At 41.4% G+C, this 21,812-nt stretch overlaps 1 non-coding gene across 1 annotated transcript; it reads left to right on the forward strand.

The window, feature by feature from the left end:
• The first annotated feature begins 15,972 nt into the window (after nt 1-15,972).
• Nucleotides 15,973-16,078, forward strand: LOC120855275. Its single transcript, XR_005719236.1, has one exon. It is a non-coding gene; the product is annotated as a U6 spliceosomal RNA (small nuclear RNA).
• Nucleotides 16,079-21,812: the final 5,734 nt, after the last annotated feature.

The following is a 21,812-nucleotide window of genomic DNA, read 5'->3' on the forward strand; positions in this document are numbered from 1 at the left end:
AAGTCGTTACAGTTGTATCTGACTCTGTGCGACCCCATAGATCAGAGCCCACCAGGCTCCCCCGCCTCTGGGATTCTCCAGGCAAGAACACGGGAGTGGGTTGCCATTTCCTTCTCCAACGCATGAAGGTGAAAAGGGAAAGTGAAGTCGCTCAGTCGTGTCCAACTCTTAGCGACCCCATGGACTGCAGCCTACCAGGCTCCTCCGTCCATGGTATTTTCCAGGCGAGAGTACTGGATTGGGGTGCCATTGCCTTCTCCAGTCAATATACTAAATGTCATGAAATTTTATACTTTAAAATGGTTACAGCGGTAAATGCTATGTTGTTTGTATTTTACCACAATTAAAAAAAAATCTGAGCCAACACAAATTTTAGGGGAGTTTTTGTATGTAGGGAAAATTTTTGTATGTAGGGAAACTCAAGCATTCAGTTTGGGACATGTTAAATTTGAGATGCCTGTTACATATTCAAGTAAAGCTGGATTCAGGAATCCAGAGCTCAGGGGCAAGTTTAGGACTGGAGAAGTCAATCTGGGAGTCATTAGCATAGGGATGACATTTAAAGACTGAGAACTGGGTGAGACCACCTAGGAAAGTTGTGTAAAAAGAGAAAAGAGAAGAAACTGAGCCCGGACTGCCTTGATAATGGTCGGGAACAGGAGGAGGGCCAGCCAAGCAGCTGTGGGCATGCTGGCTCCACAAAGCAGTAGGAGAGTTAGGACAATATGGCATCTCTGGAGCTCAGGTAGAAAGCACTTTGGGGAGAGGGGGCATCAAGTGTCGGTTACTGTAGAGAGACGGAGTAAGATGAAGACAGCCGGATTTTGTGCGATGGAAGTCCCTGGGCTCTTTACAAGGTTGTTTGTAGTTTGTGAGGAAATGAACTGACAGCACAGTCAGTCAGGCTCTCCTGTCCCACTCTCTCGTGGCCTCATATCTTGTGCTCTGCAAACAATGATATTGCTGACCTTGGTAGCCCTGTGCCTGCACACCCACTTGGCCATGGACCACTTTGGTCTGTCTTAGTGTGTCAGTAGTCTTTGAAGGCTCCCTGTTGTTGCTGCTCCTGCCCAGAGAGAATAAATATGTCTGCAGTCCCCACAGCTCCTCAAGTCTTTTTCCAGCTTCCCTGGTCACGCCTTATCTACCCGGGGTTTAGTGAACAGTGTGAGCAGCAAGACGTAGTTCCAAGTGGTTATATGCATTACTCAAATGTGCTAGCTTAAAATATTTTTTTTGTTTGGTTTATTAATTTCTCAAAGAGATATATTAAGGTTTTCTAACATCAATATAGATTGATCAATCTGTATTTCTTTTTCTAAAAAATATTTAGTGTTTATTTATTTGGCTGCGCTGGGTCTTCATTGCTGCATGAGGGCTTTCTCTGGTTGTGAAATGAGGGGGCTGCCCTTTAGTTGTGGCTTCTCATTGCAGTGGCTTCTCTTGCTGCAGAGTGCGATCTCTCCCAGGCTCCAGTAGTGGTAGCACACGAGCTTAGTTGCCCCTTGGAATGTAGAATCTTCCCAGACCAGGGATGGAACGAGTGTCCCCTGCATTGCAAGGCAGATTCTTAACCGCTGGACCACCAGGGAAGCCCTAATCTTATATTTCTAAGGCCTTCTGCTTGTTGAATTTAAAAATTCTGTATTAAGAGAATAAGTGTTTTGACTCTCATGTCTTGTTAGTGAATTGTGATTTTTATCATCTGGAAATAGCCATCTTTCTTTTTAATTGTAATGGCATATAGCTGGATTTTTAAAAATCCAGATCAAAACTTGGTTTTTTAATCAGGGAACGTAACTCATCCACATTTTGTATTACTAATATATTTAAATATACTCATATTATCTTGGCTTATGTTTTCTATTCAGTTTTTTTTTTCTGTTTCTTCTTGCTGTCTTTTATTAGGCTGATCAAGTTTTCTCATGGTTATACATGTTTTTAAAATCAGCATCTAGAATTAATCCATCTTTATGTCTTCCTATTAAATAAGAAATTTTTACTCTTCCTCCTTCTACCTCTACATGTGTAAGTGATTTTACCAAATTAATTTTATTCTAGTCAAGTTTTACTGTTAGTTTTGACTCAGTTTTTTTCTCTTTTATCTCACAGCGTCTGCTTCTTTGGACTATCTGTTGTCATTGTTGTTTTGTTTGAGTGCATTTTTGAGTACTGTAATTATTTTAGAGATAGTATGATTGTGGCAAAACTTCTGAATCCTTGTATGTTAAAAATGTCTCCAATTTTGCTCTCATATTTGTGAGTTTGCCTTTATAGATTTCTAGGTATGAAATAATTTTCTTTCAGAATTTAGCACCCAAGATTGCTGATGAGAAGTCTGATGCTAATCTGCCTCTTCTCTGATTATAAGTAACAGAAACTGGCTCTGGCTAATCTGTGTAAAAAACATTTTATTGGCAGGTTATTGGGCAGCTCACAGAATTACCTTGAAGGCTGAAAATCAGGCTTGGAAAACCAGCAGGATCCAAGGGGGCCACAAACAAGGATACTCTGTAGGAACAGTCTGGTTAGGTCATTGCTGCCAGTCTTTGTGGTCACTCCAAATTCAGGTCCTGGATGGAATAGTTAGCACTCAAACTGCCAAACCTGAAAGCAGAGTTATCTGCCAGGCACCCAGTAAACACACGTGAGGGGCAGAAAAATGGCTAGAAAGATGTCCATAGCCTAACGCTTGGAACTGATAAACATGTTCCTTTAAATGGCAAAGGGACTTTGCAAATACGATGAAGTTGGACAATTTGAGAAAGGGAGATTAGCTTGTATTACCCAGGTGGGTCCAATTACATGATTCCTTAAAAGTAGAGAAGCTCTCCCAGCTGTGATCAGAGGGAGACGGGACTAACACAGAGGGGTCAGAGAGATTCAGTGTTACTGTCTTTGAGGCTGGGGGAAGGGGCCATGAACTAAGGTATGTGGTGGCTGTTGGTAGCTGGAAAACGCAAAAACCAAAGTCTCCCCTAATCTCCAGAAAGGAATGCTGGCACCTTGAGTTTAGTCCTGGACTTTTGATCTACAGAACAGTAAAGTAACAAATTTGTGCTGTTTGAAGCCACTGTGGAAAATTGTTTTGGCCACAATAGAAAACGGGTACACCACACATTTGCAGCATTTCTCTGTTGTGATGCTAGAGCACTGGAAGGCCTCAGTCTGGCGCCGGCTATGAACACTGTGAGCCTTGCAGAGCTACTTTGCCATCTAACACTTCCTCCTGCCTTCTTGCATCCCATCACTCTCTGATGTCCCTCTGGTGTTTTCTTTCTGCTAGTTTAGGGGCAGGGGAAGGCCAATGGACCCCATGTTCTGAATACAGTTCTTTAGTAAGTTACCCTGTTGGTTGATTCAGAGCTGCCTTCTGTATTATTATAAATGTCCCTCCGAGTGTGGAACTCGACTTGCTCTTTCCATTGTTTTAATCATTTATTTGGTTTTTCAGCAGCCAGTTTGGGGATGTGATTTTTCTTCACTCTTGTCAATGTTGTTAAATTTTATCTTTCAAATATTTCAAATTTTTCTGATAATAGTGCCTTTTCCTGTTTAACAGTGCTATGTGAATTTCTTCTTTAAAAACACTTTGCACCTGTCATTATAAGAAAACTGGGGTGGAAGGGGACATGATCTTATGTGTTCAATTCACCATCTTGATCCAATTGATGCCTGTTACTTAGGCTGATTATTCTGAACCTGGGGCTCAGGCAGAATCTGAAGGATTAGAAAGTTCCCTGAAGGGTGGGCCGTGTGGTCAAGTCTCAGCAGGGAGGTACAGGAGGAAGCCAGTGGAACACAGGGTTTAGGAGGACCCAGATGGTGGTCAGGTAAGCCCCCTAACAGGAAAAGACAGAACAGACCTGAGTTCAAACACCAATTTGCCCCTTTCCAACCAGGTAAACTTAGGCAAGTTTCACCTCTATGAGCTTCCATTTTTTCATTTTAAAATGGGGTTAACATTGTCTATCAGACAGGGTTGCTCAAAGAATTAAATGAGTCAATATTGGCAATGCGCTTATCATAGGCTTGGCAGTATTGGGTATTTACTGAGTGACTTTACATGGATTAATCTTGTTTAATCCCAACTTTTAAACCTATTACACAGATCAGGAAACTGAGGAATAGGGAATTTAAGTAAGCCGCTTAAGGCTGTAATCATAAAGTGGCAGAGGAGGGATTTTGAGCCTGGGCAATCTGGCCATCATGTCTACACACACACACACAATCTGCTGCAGATGACCCTATTGGGCTGAGTGCTCTCCTTTGCCTTTCAAAATTTCCTGTGTGGTTTTGGTGGAGGGAGCCAGACTGATTTTAGGAACTAGAAAAGGATTGAGTCAGCAAGAGAGGATTAAGTGGCCCCAGTAACAGGCAAGCTGAAGCTGGTGGATCTTGTAGGTTATTGTTTAGAATCCAAGTTTGTTGGCTTATTTGCTTTTATCATGCACTTATTTTGTGGAGTTAACACTTGCGTATCTGTAATGAGTACATATCTTAAAGGCATAGCTCAATGAATTTTCATATGTGTTTATACCTGAGTATTTACTATCTGGATCAAGCCAAAGAATGTTTCTAGCCCCCTTGAAGGCTCCCTTGGGCCCCCTCTCAATCTGGCCAAAGGTAACTATCGTACTAACCTCTATCATTTTGGGTCCGTTTTTAGTCTATTTTTGAGCTATGTATAATCGAATATAGGGTTTGTGTTCTGTCATGTCTGGCTTCTTTTACTCATCTTATTTATTTATTTTGACGAATCAGATACTTGGAATCTGTGAGCAGATGACCACATTCCATGAGCAGGTAGTTAAGGTCCCTGAGTGTGACCCCAGGGGCTCTGTATACAGGATAGCCTTTTGTGCATCTCAGTAGCTAGCTATGGGGGATGGGAAAGAAAAGGGAAACTTGCAGGGAGGACCACCATTCGCTCCTGAAGGCTCTCAAGGTGCCCTGAGCTCGAGGGTGGACGTTCTAGGTATACTGTGTGTGTGTGAAGTGAATGCTACTTCCGTTTTTCTTTCTGGGATTCCCCTTTGAGGTGGGACGGCTGCCTGAGTTTGGTCGAGGGTAGGGCATCCTTTGCCTTTTTGCAGCTGTGGTGGTGCAGTGGAAAACTCTGACTTGCTCTACACACTTGGGTGCAAGTCATGTCCATGCCTGACTCCAGCCTCTGGGAACCCATTTTCTCAGGGTAGGGGCATAGCTATCTTCCCTGTGAAACACTGCCTTCCATGTCCTCCCTCTTGAGGATAATTCCAGTTTCTTTTCTGGAAAAGCCAAGAATTCTCAACCATAAAGGAGCTCTTAAAGTTCTTACACCTAAAGCATGAGAGAGTCCTGAGCTTTGGAATAAAAAGCCAGGTTTCCTTCCAAAGAGGAAAGGAAGGGGGAAGTCGCTTTTCCCTTCTATTCAGTAAGTCTCCAACAGAGGTGGGAACAGGGTTTAAGTGACTACGTCAGTAACCTCTCCTGTCCCACAGTGCTGGGTTCCAGATCTGCTCTCCGTGAACCACGGGGGAAACTGGGCAAAATTGCACTCGTATCATCTCTGCCCCAGGTTTTTCAGCTACAAAATGATGGTGATACCAACCTTGCAAAAATGTTTTCATTGGTAAATGAAACTGCTGCTACTGCTAAGTCGCTTCAGTCGTGTCCAACTCTATGCGACCCCATGGACGGCAGCCCACCAGGCTCCCCCATCCCTGGGACTCTCCAGGCAAGAACACTGGAGTGGGTTACCATTTCCTTCTCCAATGCATGAAAGTGAAAAGTGAAAGTGAAGTCGCTCAGCTGTGTCTGACTGTTAGCGACCCCATGGACTGCAGCCCACCAGGCTCCTCTGTCCATGGGATTTTCCAGGCAAGAGTACTGGAGTGGGGTGCCATTGCCTTCTCAAACTAGCTATCTGTAAAGCTCCATATTTAGAGTCCTAGTAAATGTATTATTATTTTTTTCTACAGGAGGAATCACCTGCTTGCATGGAAGTAGGGATAGCTGAATTGGGAGGCCTGGATTGCAGAGAAGCAAAGCACTTGGTCAGGTGGGTGGGAAGCAGGCTGGGGCTTCTCTGTCTCCTTTGTTTCTGAGCAGATAAGTGGCATGACTCAGCATGTACTAGGAGGTGGCCCTGTGCTCTCAACGTAGTACCCAAACCTGACCGATAATAGAATTTCATAGAGAGTTTAAAAACATTCCTACCTCAGCCATTTACTTTCTTTAGCCACTACTCTGGTTAAGGATCTGATTCAGTAGGGCTTCAGGACATGGGGAAAAAAAAATCCTAGGTGATTCTGATGACCAGTAAGGTTTAGAGACTTGTTCTAGAATATATTCCTGCCCCAAAGTCCAATGGTTTGAAACATTTCCATATTGTCTGAGAGGGGGAGTATAAAATTAGAACTGGGGGTGTCCTAAGTCATCTTAACCACCGTGAAGGAATAACTTTTGTGGAACTGTCTAGATTACATGAACCTTATCACATACATTGTTAAAGCCTGCATCTTGATTTCTGTGACAAAATTTTCATCAACGTAGAGGAGCAAAGCTCACCAGTACCTTGTTCGAGTAATAGTACGACGCTCCATCCCAAGCACTAACCAAACTATTCCTTTAACTGGGAATCGTTATACATTAAAGTAAATTAAAATGATCAGGCATGCTTTTCTCTTCTTCATAGCCCCTCCTTAGCTTCTGTTATTGAAGGCATATTAATAACTACCCCTTTAGGATGCAACCTTTGAGCATTCTGATGAGAAAGAACATGAGATGATGGGCCCTTAGGACTGTGAGCTGAGAATGTCCATTAGAATCCTAATATTAAGTCAGCACGTGGAGAGAATGGGAATTAGAATTCTGATGGGAGATGGCTTGAGGGGATCAACCAAATCTAAGATTCTAGTAGTGCTTTATTACATATTACTGTAATTGAAACCTTAATTTTGCAATTTATAATTGAGTTTGGGAGTATTGAAAATTTAGAGAGAGGGAAGAGATGAGAAAGGCTTGGGGAAGCCAGAGGATGTGAGCACAATACAAGCCCAGGTAGAAGATGAAGAGGGATGGAGACAGAGAGTAAGAAGGTTGTTAAGGGAGAACAATACCCAGGATAACAATTGTCTCCTTCAGCCATTTATGGTCCTTGCTGGACAATTCCCACCCCAACTTTTCCCTGCCTCTGGTTACTATTTCACCCTGGTAAAAGGGAGAACTAAACTAGTTTCTTGAGGTAGTCTCAAGATGACTTAAGTAGAAGTCTAGGAGATGGCTTAGATTATAGCCGAGAAAATACCTAAATATATCAAATCCCCGCTTTGTCCTGTATTACGTAGATGCTTTACTTGGGGCCGAGCTCATGGAACTTTTGCAAACAATCTGGAGTTTAGAGGGTGTCTTCATCACTCGTTTTTGAGAGTTTGAATCCTGTCTGTGCTGTTTATTGTCTGTGTGTTGCATTTGTTTTTTTTGAATTGAGTTCCTGTTGGAGCAAAATTGGCTTATTGCCGTGAAGAGGTTTGATTTTTGGTTTTGCTGCACTTAGAGAAAGCAAATGAAACCTAAGAATTAAGCTTCTTGGTTCTATGTGCACTAGATTTATATTATACCTTCTCAGAATGAAGAGGCTTTACTGCTAGGGAATAAGTGACTATAAATCCTCCTAGCTTGTCATTCCCCCAACTTTAACCTCCACCCCTACTCCCACTGGGTTATTTTGAGGCATTTGAAGTAAATCTCAGATGTCATTTCATTTCTGCTGTATTTCAGCATGTGTCTCTTAAAGATATGGATTCTTTTTAAAAACGGAGCTTCGGTTTGGATTGACTAGCAAAGTAAAGAGGTGTACTTGCAAAACAAAACATAGCCACAATACCTTAATAGTACTCAAAAGTATTGATAAAATTCCTTGATATAATCAAATATCTAATCAGGTTTAATTTCCTCCATTTTTGGATTTTTCTGATTAGTTCACTGAGATGTTGCTTAACAAATTCTTTTTATTCCCTGTACATCCTGTAAGCTGGATATTAGCTCTAGAAGTTTAATCTGACTTGGCTTGATTTTTTTGGCAAGACACTTTGTAGGTTATATAATTCCAAGCTTATATAATTCCATTGGAAAGCATATGATGGTAGCAGGCATTGACTAGAAGACTGTTCATTTTTGACTGCCCCTCAACTTAACTATCAAGCTATACGCACCTTAGACATACCTCATATACATACCCTCTCCTTTGTACTATTTTAACTGATTAGGAAATGGTTACTTGGTTGTAAGCTTGTCTCACAGAAGGTTCCATTAACCGTCAATATATGTAAGTAAGCATTGTTTCAATTCCTACCTGTGGTGATATTGCTGGTTGTCTATTCAACTACCATCCATCTCACCTGTTTAATGCACAGACAGAGCTTACTTCCTGTTAAAGAGTCTGGCCACTTTTTCCAAAGTGCCTGGTTTCTGGGAAACTCTTTCCTTCTTTATGAGGATTATTGTCATCTTTGGTTTTTTATATGAGGTGTGAGGTTGTTATTTGGTGTTCAGTGGCCATCTTCTGACCATAGGGAGTAAGCTTAAGGATTAACACCAGTGTGTCCAGGATGATGGGACGGAAATGTGGGATGAGTCCAGATGCCCAGTAAAGTCATGGAGTGACTGGATTAGGCAACCTTGCCAATGCCATGCCTTCAGACTTCTTAAGTGAGATTATAAAAAAGGTGTATTTAAACCACTTTCAGTTGATCGTTTGCAGCTATAAATAACACACCAAGTATATTCAGATAAATTTCTTTTGTGTTTCTGTTCACTATTTAAAGCCCTGATATAGGGGGGGAAAACACCCTATAAATTTTGATCTTGAGTCAAAGTCTTTGTTAACCACACTAATAGAGGTAAAATGATGATACAGATAGCACAAATCATTGAATCATCAAAATTAACTTGTTTTGATGTCATATTTTAAATAAAATCAGTTTTTGATTAGATACAAATTAAAAAAGCACACAGCAACTTAGAGATAGAGGCCTAAACTGTCTGTGTTGGTGATAAGAATTGGAGTTGAAATATTTTCCCAAGTCTCATTCTCAAAGCATATAACCAAGAGTGGACTTTGAGTGCTGGCAACAAAGGGAAACTTTTCTCCTGTTACATTATGCTGGACATAATATTCGTATTAAGTGGGAGAATTGGAATTTCTGAATCTCCTCCTTTGCAAGAAGACAATTCCCAGCATTCAAAATGAATGCACAAAGTTAGCAGGCAGTGATGAGGATTTAATTTTTTAAAAAGGTATGATGTTTGAAATCGAAGCAGCAGCTATAGAACTGAAAAAAGCAAAGGATAGCTGATGATCTGTCCTGGGCTTGTTCCTGGTTCTTTTTTTTTTTTTTTAATTGATAAATAACATGATGCTCCCGCTTGTATTTTGCATTCCCAGACTGTTGGAAGCAAAGTTTTATTGTTTTTCGGTCAGTTGTAGATTGTACCTTTGTCCTTGCGAACAAGGTGATGACAGTGAGTGGTTCCATGAAACCCTTGGTAACAAACCTCCTTTGTGCTATGTGAGGAAGCCCTGGCTCATAAGTGGATGACATCAGCAGGCTTCCCACCCATTCCTATGGATCCCTCAAAGTACAGAGACTCATTGTTGATGACTTTCACTCTGAACAGCTGCCGGTCTCACTGGCTTCATTCACTGTGAAGATGGTGATCATACCTCCCAGAATTCAAATAATCTGATTTCAGACCATGTGTCAGGCCATCTGCCCTTGGGTCTGTTTAGGAAAACATGATCTCCTTAATTATGGCACAACCCCTTCCAACTTCTCTGCCTGCTTGGAGGTTTTCCTCACACGTCTCATTGTTTTGGACATGTCTCAGGTGGTGTCCCTTCTCCTTTGCTAAATAAGCAGAATTACCTGTGTGTTCAGTGGAAACATCCTCCCATAGGGATCCTGCCTAGAAGGCATTTCAACATGGTCAATACCTATATACAGTAAGGCAGAGCCTACCTCCCTAGGAAAAACTACCTGATCAGAATTCTGAGTAAGTTAAATGTCCATTAGCACAATAAAATTCAAAGCCTTTAAAACTGCATAATGTGATGCATTTAAGCAGGTGAGCATAGCTTATCTTGGAAAAGTCACTGAAAGGAAGAAGGCAGGGTCAGGGTTCATCTTTGGAGATAGGTAAGAGCAAAGAGCAACATTTGAGCCCACTGGGGGCAGGCTCGCTGTCTACAAGTGGTGGATCAGGCAGCAGTGCCTGGTGGATGAGCCAGGCACATGAAAGGCGCTCAGGAGGTACTTGCCAAACTGCATTGACACGTAACTTTCACTTGAATCTACTGTTTGCTACCCCAGATAAATCCACTTGCAACCATCTTTCTGGTTCAGAGTCTCAAAGCTGGTCTGAAATGCCATAAAGAATGTTTGTACTTAAGGATAGTTTTTCATGGAGGTAGGACTTTGATCTTCTGAAAAATTTTTAATCTGATTATGTAGCCAGAATATTAGAAATAAAGTTTAGAAGAGGACAGACAGTTCTTAGGTATAAGGAGATTGGTAATGGCTTGGGACAGGTGAATAGATATATTTATCTGGTCTGTGAGCCTTATCCCTTTTTATAACTTCCAGGTATTTTATAGACACATTTTTCTATTCAGTAGTCAAGCGGTAAACAGACTGAATCTTGATAGTTGTGTCTTTAAAAAAGGGGGGGAAAGAGAAAAGAGAAGCACTGCCATCATTATCCTAATGGAAATATCTTTTTTGTCTTTGGAAGCACTGGCCCAAAGCTGTGGACCATCACTGGGCCTTCACTCCACTTTCAACCCATCCCGATTATGGGCTTCCTGTAGGTCTGTCCCTCATATGTAGCTGTGGTGCTCTGAGAGGAAACTCTACCCATTGTTTCCTTAACTGAATCCCATGTTTTTTTTTTTTACATAAAATTGTAGGTGCTCAGTAACTGTTGGGTAAGTAAAACAACAAGTGGTGTTTAGCAATATTGGTGAGTGGTGTAGCTTTTCCTTCACTCTCACGAGTTCCCTGGGCCCAGGATCGAATCTCACCCACCTAGATGTCTCAGCATACATATGGACACACTAAGTGTTTATGTCTGAGTAAGCAGAGCATGGACCGTGTTCATGAATACCACGTGAGAATGCCGTGTTAACTTTACCCCCGTCACCAGTGTTGGCTGCTGAGCAACAGAAATGTTCTCCCAGGTCCTTTCAAGATCTCACAGGTTCATGGTAATAGGTGGGAAAGGACCAGAGAGATTTTTAAGCCAAACTCTTCATTTTATTGGAAAAGCCCCTGATGGTGGAAAAGAAGGAAGAAAAAGGGGATGGCAGAGATTGAGTGGGTTGGATGACCTCACCGACTCAGCAGACATCAGTCTGAGCAAACTGTGGGAGATAGTGGAGGACAGAGGACCTTGGCATGCTGTGGTCCACAGGGCCACAAAGAGTGGGACATGACTTAGAGACCAAACAACAACAACTTCATTTTATAAGTGAAAAAAACTGGGCCTGGAGAGGTGGAGCAACTTACGCAAGAATCATTATATAGTTAGTCTTTGGCAAAACCAGGAAGAATCTGAGTCTCCTTGAAAGTCGTTTTTCTTCCAGAAATATTTTAAAGCTTTATGTTAAAGATCCTCATTTTATGGCTATATATATGCCATCAAATAGTTATAATCAATTACTCCTCAAGGAAACTCTACAAGCTTTTAGCTAATTATTTCCCATTTGACACATTTCAGGATGTCAAATAGTTCTTACCTCAAGATAAAATACCTGACAAGTTGAAAAGAAGAGCCATAAAAAGATAGAAAACTTTAAAGGAGTTATCCAAAAAACTGGTAACATGACTCCAATCCTTTGGGTACATTCAAGGTAAAAGGATGGGCCTCTGAGGAGGGCTTAATAAATAGTACCTATCTTCCTCACCTGATTCTGAACAAATTGAGAAACAACAGGAAAGGTAGCGGATAGAGGTCAAAATATCACCTTTGTTACTGAAAGAAGCTGAGTGGAAAGCAGAACTTAGCGTAGCAGCCAAGTGGGCTGTTAACTGAACCCGATTCAGGACCACCTTCTGGGCAGAACTGGTAATGCCTGAGGGCAGGACCACTGCTAAGAGGAAGAAGGGCCAGGCTGAGCTTTCCCAGTGAGTGAATAGTGTTGGAAAGTGGTGCCAGGAAGATTCCAGGACGTTACAGCTGGTGCTGAATTCAGCTATTCCCCGTAACAAAAAGGGGGTCACAGATGGGGAGGGAAAATATGTGATAAGGTTTCTTTGGAGGAAGATAATCTGAAAGCCCCTCCCACTCCAAAGTTGTTTTTTCCTGGAATAGGCTTCTTTCACAGAGCTTTACATATACCTCGTGCAGCTTGGAGGGTGCTGGTGGCTGGGGTTTGGCTCCCGCTTGTAAACTAAAAAGGAAAGAATTCTAACAGTGGGAACAAAGGAGAAGTGGCTGGACTGGGTGGGCCAGTGTTGGCAGAGAGAAAGAGAGAAGTAGGAGGAGCGAGGCGGGGTGGTGGGGGCGAAGAGAGGGAGGGAGACAGGAAACTGTGTAATTGTCCAATAGGGCCATCTAGAGGGGCTCTCAGGCTTTTGAAGGGATAAGCTGGAGTTTTGACCCAGAGCTAAGGAAGTTTTAGCTGATCCACTCCAGTACTCTTGCCTGGAAAATCCCATGGACGGAGGAGGCTGGTAGGCTGCAGTCCACGGGGTTGCTGAGAGTCGGACACGACTGAGCGACTTCACTTTCACTTTTCACTTTCCTGCATTGGAGAAGGAAATGGCAACCCACTCCAGTGTTCTTGCCTGGAGAATCCCAGGGATGGGGGAGCCTGGTGGGCTGCCGTCTATGGGGCCGCCCAGAGTTGCACACGACTGAAGTGACTTAGCGGCAGGGAAGTTCAGGTGAGAAAAGGATGGTGGGTCTCTGAAGCTCCCCTTGAGAGCTCCCCACACCACAGAGAGGCAACTTTCAATACACTAGCTTAGCCCCCAAATAGAAAAGCTGGTTAATTAAGAACCCTCACCCCCATCCTCCTTTACTTCTTCCTTTTCCCACTTTGACCCTAGAACAACCATATTTAGTGAAATGGGGCAGATAATTGGAAACAGTAGGTAGAATAAGGGAAAAGATGGACCTTGCCCCTGTCCCTGGCTTCCTGACTGCATGATGCCCCAGAGAATAAAGGGAAAAGTTTCGCTTTTAAATCTGATTCCAGGATTTGATTATTACACAGGATTGGTTCTTCTCACTTATTAATTGAGACTGTTGGAGACTTAAAGTGGCTGTAGGACTTGTTACCTGGGATTGATTTAAAACCAGTCCTAGCATAGGGTTATGGAGGTCTTCATCCGGGGGCAGGGAAAGAACATTCCTTCACTGGAAAATTTTAAAAGTGACAGTGGAAATAAAAAAGTTGCTTTCTCATTTGAGAAGATTAGTTTCTCCTTCAAACTGAACAGCCTGTTGACCTTCTTTTGTTGGGTTTTCTTTCTCTTGCCCACCAGCATGGGATTGTTGGTGGTGTTGCTACATTTATTAGGCTTTCCTGGTGGCTCAGATGGTAAAGCGTCTGCATGCAATGCTGGAAACCCGGGTTGATCCCCGGGTCAGGAAGATCCCCTGGAGAAGGCAACGGCACCCCACTCCAGTACTCTTGCCTGGAAAATCCCATGGACGGAGGAGCCTGGTAGGCTACAGTCCATGGGGTCGCAGAGAGTCAGAATCTGCTGAGCGACTTCACTTTGCTTTCCTACATTTGTTAAACATGCTGCCTAAACCAGTATTTGGGACACTGAGAACACTGGAAACTCCAGCTAACCAAGGGCCCCATCCTACTGACGGCACTTGCTGCATCTTCCCCAGGTGGCAGGGCACATGCGCAGCAACATGGGGCTACTTCTCTAACGAGTTATGAACTCAAGCAGGAAAACGATCAATGCGTTAGTAAGTAACAGTGGTCTTTCCATGCTCTCTTCTCTTCAAAGCACTCTGCCGGCAGATAGCACTGCTGATTAAATCTGTGGGTGAGTAAACTTAAGGAAGTATATTAAATGGCTCCCTCCAGTGCTGCCCAAAGCCTGGAAAAGGAGGCCAGCCTGAGTCTTTACCACCGTCTCCCAACACCCTTTGTTATTTGATCAGAATATTTTCCCTCTAAGATATTAATGATTCCTAGGGTTGCTTTAAAAAGTTTCCTTATTATACATGAGGTGATTGAAAACTGCCAATCATGAATCTGGCAATCCCCTCTCATGAGCTTAAAGACTGTTCTGATTACGATAATTACATTTTTATGAATATCCTACCTAGACAGTAACAATTTTACTGTGTCAGACTATACCACACAAAGATACATCAATTTCATCTGCAATGAAAAATAGATCCTAATAGCTCAGTTATATTTATATGATAGTCAAACATCAAGATGCAATGTAAGCACTTCAGCTGAAAGAATTCTGATCATTATTTAACCTTGAGATGGTGATTAAGGGTGAAGGCTTGTCAGCTTTCATGAATTATTTTTTTCATGATTTTTGCTGTTTTGATTTGATTTTTAAAACTCTGTAATTTAACACTTATTAACATTTGGATTCTACCCCTACCCTCCATGATATGTGGACAAGGCAACAGGAATAAAAGATTAATAGTTATGATTGATGGTCAGAGGATTAGGTAATTGTAAGACATAATTATGTTTCAGGAACAACAGTGCCATGCCAACTGGTTTTCTTCTTGCCTAAGTTTCTTCAACCATGATGCAAATAATGGACACAGTGTTCAGGTTTGATGCTATGAATACATATTATTTTAATGTAAGGAAAAAACTGTCCCATTATTACAGATAGTCAACAGTGCTGGTCGAAGTGTACTCTGAGAACCAGTAGCATCAGGGGTCACCTAGAAGCCAGTTAGAAATGTAAATTCTCCTGCCCCAGATTTGTTGAGTCAGAATCTTTGGCCGTGGGGCACAGGACTCTGTCTTAACAAGCTCTCCAGGTGATTCTCTGAGGTTAAGAACTGCTGCTTTAGCATCTTGTAGCTGTTTCCTTTGACTACAGTGAAACACTGCCAGGTAAGGAGGGGTAATCCCAGTAGCACTGAAAGTGTTCCCTGTTAACTGTGGCCATGTGCGTTCCAGGGGAACGTAAGTGAACAAGCTCTTTTGGTCAAATTCCTCTTAAGTGGGTTTTTTCTTCTCTTCAAATCCCCAGATATCACAAACCATAGGTTCTTCCTGTTACCACTCGTTAGTTCATCCTCCCTGGTAGAGGTATGTTTGTGATCCCTTTCTAATGTCAAAAGCTTTCCGCCACCCTGAACCTCTGCTGATCCTTTCCCTTTGTTACAACCTTTTCCCTACTGTCGTCTTGAGTTGCTTAAAAATTTTAACATCCAACATGATGCTCTTTATATTTCTTATGGCAGTAGCTGCACTATATATTTTGATAGCACTATTAGTCAAAACTATTTACCAGAACGCACCAGAAAATGCTATGCGGAAAGGCCACACATTGCAAGCACACTTAATTCAAGAAAATACTGAAGAACATACTTCGTATGAATGCTGATGCAAACTCACCAGGACTGTGCAGGGATGTCAGTAACAGTTTTTCTTTGACTGAGAGATTAAGGAAATGTATTGCAGAGTTTGGTAATAGATGACAAAGGGGGAGGGAGGAAGGGAAAGAGTTTGAGAGAGAGGGAATTTTGTAATAAAAAAGTATTTCCAAGACTAATAGTATTCTAATGAATCAACATGCGTGGGGCAGTGTTAAATGGAGTAAATGAGTATGATGAAAGGGAATGGCATCTTATGATTTAATGTTCATATTACTTTATAAAAATACATTCTTATATATACGAGTATATGCTTTTAAAGACCCAAATCTAAATCCTGAATGTGCATCAGAATGACCTTGAAGCTTGTCAGAATTACAGATTTCCGTGCTTGCTATGACAGCACAAATACTAATATTCAAGCCTACAGAGAAAATTAGCATAGCCCCTGTGCAAGGATGACATGAAGATTCATGAAGCATTCCATATTTTTAAAAAATTTTCTGGGTTCCAAGAGACTTCTATTTTGGTCACCTGGAGTCCAGGAGTCTGTACACAAAAACCACTCTAGGTGATTCCAGTGCAGGTGTTCCTTAACTTTCATTTTGAGAAACATTGCAAATCTCACTCAGAAAGAGGGAAACCTTTTGATTTGTGATTGTGAGGCAGTAAGGCTCAAGCAGTGTCACAGGATCTTTGGATCCCCGAGATGCATTAAGTCAAGCTCTTGACTAGCACATGCTTTCTGTCTAGTTCTAGAGTTATTTGTGCACTTGCCTCCACCCCCAAAAGACTATAAGCTCCCTGAGACACAGGAATTATGTGGTCTACTGACATTTGTATCTTCAACTAGACTCACACCCTGCCTTCTCCTGATTGAGAAGATGCTCAATAATTTGTCAAATGAAGGAAGACACTAAGGGTTAAAATGCAATTCAATGAATGTGATTGAAACAGATCTTTCCACCCCCAGCTTTTGAGACCTTAGGGTCAGGTTTCTGTGTCTCAGCCGTGCATTTGTTATGTGGGAGGTCAGTTTCTTCTTCCTTCATAGGGCTGCTTTGGGGTAAAATGATGTGATGTATGTGGAAATTCTTTGAAATTGCAGAACCCCTTGTTTCAGGTTTTTGGATTATGACTGTCTTTTTTTCCCTCTAAACTTCATTTTTCCTGTGAACGAGGGCAACTTATATGACTGAGACAAAGAACACAGCATTCATTTCTGGCAATTATGGGAAAGCGAATCCTATTATTTGAAATTTGAAAGAACCACCTGGCTTTTCCAACTTCAATACTAAAAATTGTAATATAAATAGAATAACTACCTCACAAATAATGGGGAATACAAAGGAAGGGAAATATGCTGGGGAGCAAAATGAGCTATTCACACTGGTGTTTGATTCTGAGACGGGACTTTCAGAATCTGAGTGTAATGAAGTGATCTCTGAACTTTAGTGGCTCCCCTAAGATCACCTTAAAAGGAAACAGTTGTCCGATAAGATAAGCTGAAAAGTACAAGTATGTCACATCTCTTTCAAAACCTTAAGGTAGAGATTATGATTACTCCTCAAGCTATAAAGAACCAAAGAGTTGAAAGAAACTAGGCAATGGCAGGCACCCCACTCCAGTGCTCTTGCCTGGAAAATCCCATGGACAGAGGAGCCTGGTAGGCTGCAGTCCATGGGGTCGCTGAGGGACTTCACTTTCACTTTTTACTTTCATGCATTGGAGAAGGAAATGGCACCCGACTCCAGTGCTCTTGCTTGGAGAATCCCAAGGATGGGGGAGCCTGGTGGGCTGCCATCTATGGGGTCGCACAGAGTCGGACACGACTGAAGCGACTTAGCAGCAGCAGCAGCAGGTCACTTACAAGAGGCGATTTGCCCTGGGTGGTAAGTGCTGGTCCAGGTCTGAAGCAGTTCATAGCCCAAAGAGGAAAACAAGGACAAGGAGTTTTCCATGAGATTGTATGTATTCAGTTGAGTCTCTGTTGTCTTTTATGTGTGTATGTATTTATTATTTTACTTAAAAAAATTGAAGCATGTTTGATTGACAATATTTTATTCGTTTCAGGTGTATGGCATAGTGACTCAGTATTTTTCTGACTGTAGTTCATTATAGGTTATTACAAGATGATGGCTGTAATTCCCTGTGTCATACGGTACATTCTTATTAGCTATTTTATATGTAGTGGTTTGTATCTGTTAACCCATACCCCTAATTTGTACCTTTCCTCTTACCTCTCCCCTTTGGTAACCACGTTTGTTTTCTATATCTGTGAGTCTGTTTCTGATTTGTACATATATTTATTTGTATTACTTTTTAGATTCCACATATAACTGATAATCTTATAGAATATGTTTTTGTATGGCTTTTTCCACTAAGTATAGTAGTTTCTCGGTCCATCCACATTGCTGCGAATGGCAAAATTTCGTTCTTTTTAATGGCTGAGTAGTATTCCACTGTGGAGAAGGCAATGGCACCCCACTCCAGTACTCTTGCCTGGAAAATCCCATGGACGAAGGAGCCTGGAAGGCTGCAGTCCATGGGGTCGCTGAGGGTCGGACACGACTGAGAGACTTCACTTTCACTTTTCATTTTCATTCATTGGAGAAGGAAACGGTAACCCACTCCAGTGTTCTTGCCTGGGGAATCCCAGGGGCGGGGGAGCCTGGTGGGTTGCTGTCTATGGGGTTGCACAGAGTCAGACACGACTGACGTGACTTAGCAGCAGCAGCAGCAGCAGCAGCAGTATTCCATTGTGTGTGTGTATGTAGCACATCTTTTGATGGACTCTTGGGTTGCTCCTATGTCTGGGCTATTGTAAATAGTACTGCTTTGAACATTAGGGTGCATATATCTTTTTGAATTAGTGTTTTGGTTTTTTCTGGGTCAATGCTAGGAATGGAATTGCTAGATCATATGGTAGTTCTGTTATTAGTTTTTTGAGGAATCTCAAAGGTTTCCTTTCCTCCACATCCTCTCCAACATTTGTTTTTTGTAGACTTTTTGATGATGGCCATTCTGACAGGTGTGAGGTGATATCTCATTGTGGTTTTGATTTGCATTTCTCTAAAAATTAGTGGTGGTGAACTTCTTTTCATGTGCCTGTTAACCATCCATATGTTTTCTTTGGGAAAATATCTATTCAGATCTTCTGCCCATTTTATGATCGGGTTGTTTTTCTGATATTAAGTTGTATTAGCTGTTTACATATTTTGGATACTAATCCTTTGTTGGTCACATTATTTGCAAATATTTTCTCCCCCCATTCCACAGTTCGTCTCTTCATTATGTCATTTGTTTCCCTCATTATGCAAAAGCTTTTAAATTTAATCAGACCTCATTTTTTGTTTTTGCTCTTCTTTCTTTTGCCTTAGGAAACTGATCCAAAAATATTGCTACAATTTATGTCAAAGAGTGCTCTACCTATGTTCTCTTCTAGGAGTTTTTTGCTTTCCAGTCTTACATTTAGGTCTTAAACCATTTTGAATTTATTGTTTTATTTGATGTGAGGGAATGTTCTAATTTCATAGTTTTAATCTCACTGTTGGCTGTCCAGTTTTCCCATCACCACTTCTTAAGAGTTTGTTTTTTCTCCAATGTATATTTTTGTTGTAGATTAATTGACCATAGGTGCATGGGTTTATTTCTGGCCTCCGTATTGCTCCATTGATCCCTGTGTCTGTTTTTCTGCCAGTACCATGCTTTTTAAGTTACTATAGCTATGTAATATAGTCTGAAATCTGGAAGAGTTAAATCTGCAGCTTTGTTCTTCTTCCTCAAGATTGTTTTTTGGGGTCTTTTGTGGTTTCATATGAATTTTAGGATTATTTGTTCTAATCTAATTATCTGTGGGCAGTACAATGACTGAATTATTTTAGAAATAGCTATAGGCCACTCCATAATACAGAGGAAGCAAACATTTTTGCTCTCTACTCTTTATCTGGAATTCTCATTTTACTCTTATAGAAAGCCTGTGGCTTAAACTTTTTAAGACAATCACTTTGTTCAAGTTCTATATCAGAACCTGAGGAGGACCATAATGTGAGGACAGATCCAGGTTTTGTGAAGCTGGAAGCTTTAGATAATTCAGGGTGCCCTATTGTTTAAAAAAAAATAATTTTAAACATTTGATACAAAGTGAGTAATTAGAAGGAATCAATCCTTCCAAGTGGTGGTCACAAAGCTGGAATTTCATTTGTTTCCTAGAAACATGCCTCTGTAATACTGGAAGCAAAATTTTAAGATAAAGGGATTTGCAATAGAATGTTGATGGGTGGGACATTTCCAAACATTTACCAGTAAGAGAAATACATATATGCTAAATGTAGCTCCAGAGATAGACACTAAGTGCCAAATGCTCAGAGTAGAGAGAAGTAGGGCTGTGGTGAAGACAGAAGAGAAGGGCCACTCTAAAATTATACATGCAGGAAGCCTTCAGTTACTTGGAATGCTTAGAGAATTGAGTAGACTTTTCAAATTAATAAAAAACAACAACAAAACCCCCTCACTTATTGGCCATCAAAACTTAAAAATAATACAATCTTCTTTTTTCAATTTCCCTGTAGGTTTAAGAACTTAAAAAAAAAAATAAATTCATGTAATTTACCAATTGAGTTTAAGAAAAAAAGAAACCAAATAATTACTTAGAGGGGGAAATAATAAAGTATTCATTCTCGCCTTAATAGAGAGTCCTCTGTTGCTTGGGTGACTGAAGTAGTGCCCATTCCTCGTGGAAACATGGATGCTGGCCTCCTTAACTGCCTCTCAGAGATCATTCAACTGGTAGAGTTATGGTGAGAACATTAGTTTGATTGTGGTGAAGCTATAAATACTCAATTAAAATTTACTGAATGAATTAATGAACCAAATGAATGGTTCCAGTTTGGACAAATCAGGACAATTTCAGAAGTATTTTTATTCCTAAGAATTCTATAATCAAGTTTTATCAAGCTCTCGAATGCACTGAAAACTCCTTCCTGAATATGGCCTACGTTTGACAGCAAAAGGATTAGGAAATGGAAGGAAACTTCTACTGAGCGCCTGATATATGCAGGGGCTTCCCTGGTGGCTCAGATGGTAAAGCGTCTGCCTACAATGTGGGAGACCTGGGTCGGGAAGATCCCCTGGAGAAGGCAATGGCACCCCACTCCAGTACTCTTGCCTGGAAAATGCCATGGATGGAGGAGCCTGGTGGGCTGCAGTCCATGGGGTCACACAGAGTCGGACACGACTGAGCGACTTCACTGACATATGCCAGGTATTTTTGCTGATGTCTGTTTATTTCTTTAAGCACTGTAACCCTTTTGCAGTGTTGGAAACTAGATCTAGATCTCAGGGCTAAGTAACTTGTCGGTGGCCTTTCAGGGAGCAAGTGGCAGAGCTAGGATTCAGATCCAGGTTTGTGTCCATTCTCTTGACTCTGTAACTTGTCCTTTGACATTTTCTTTGCAGCAAATGTTGAAAGACACACGAAACAGAGACTTTCCAGGCCAGAATATTGAAGTGGGTAGCCTTTCCCTTCTCTAGGGGATCTTCCCAACCCAGGCCTCTGCATTGCAGGCAGATTCATTACCAGCTGAGCCACCAGGGAAGCCCTTAGCTACAGGCAGAATGATACAGAAGGGAGTGTGGTGTGGTGCAGAGTTATACTGCTTAGCTATCAGTAGGATGTGACTTGGGGTCTTAAACTATCCATGTGTAAGATCAGAGGACTAGAGTCGATGACCTCTGAGTGAGGTGTCCACATGGCCCAGTGTGCCAAGGCTGCCCCAATTTATACCTGTTGTACAAATATGGGATTTGTACAAAAGCAACTATGATTAGCACTCCCTCCCACTTTCAGTAGTGTTCCACTGTGGATCATAAAGTCTAAGGCTGCCCTATGTATGAGGTCTTGATTCTGTGATTTCAAATTGAAGCTAGTAATTTTTTGATTACTGAAGCAACAGGAATTTCCATTTCCCAGGCCTGTGAAGTATGAGGGACTGACCGCACATGAAGTGACCCCTGTCTAGAGTCTGCTTTACATTTCTGATACAGAAATTCTGCTATAATAATGTATAGTTGTTAATCCCCTTCTGGTCAGTTTGGTTCCAGTTAATTTGGGATTATTATATAAATATTTACTTCTACTAATAGTGGCTACCACTTATTGAGTACTTACAATAAGTCAGGCTAAGTACATGGTCTCATGTAATGCATTTATTAATATTATAAGATAG

This window comes from Oryx dammah, unplaced genomic scaffold, assembly GCF_014754425.2.
Source record: "Oryx dammah isolate SB20612 unplaced genomic scaffold, SCBI_Odam_1.1 HiC_scaffold_27, whole genome shotgun sequence".
Taxonomy (NCBI): domain Eukaryota; kingdom Metazoa; phylum Chordata; class Mammalia; order Artiodactyla; family Bovidae; genus Oryx; species Oryx dammah.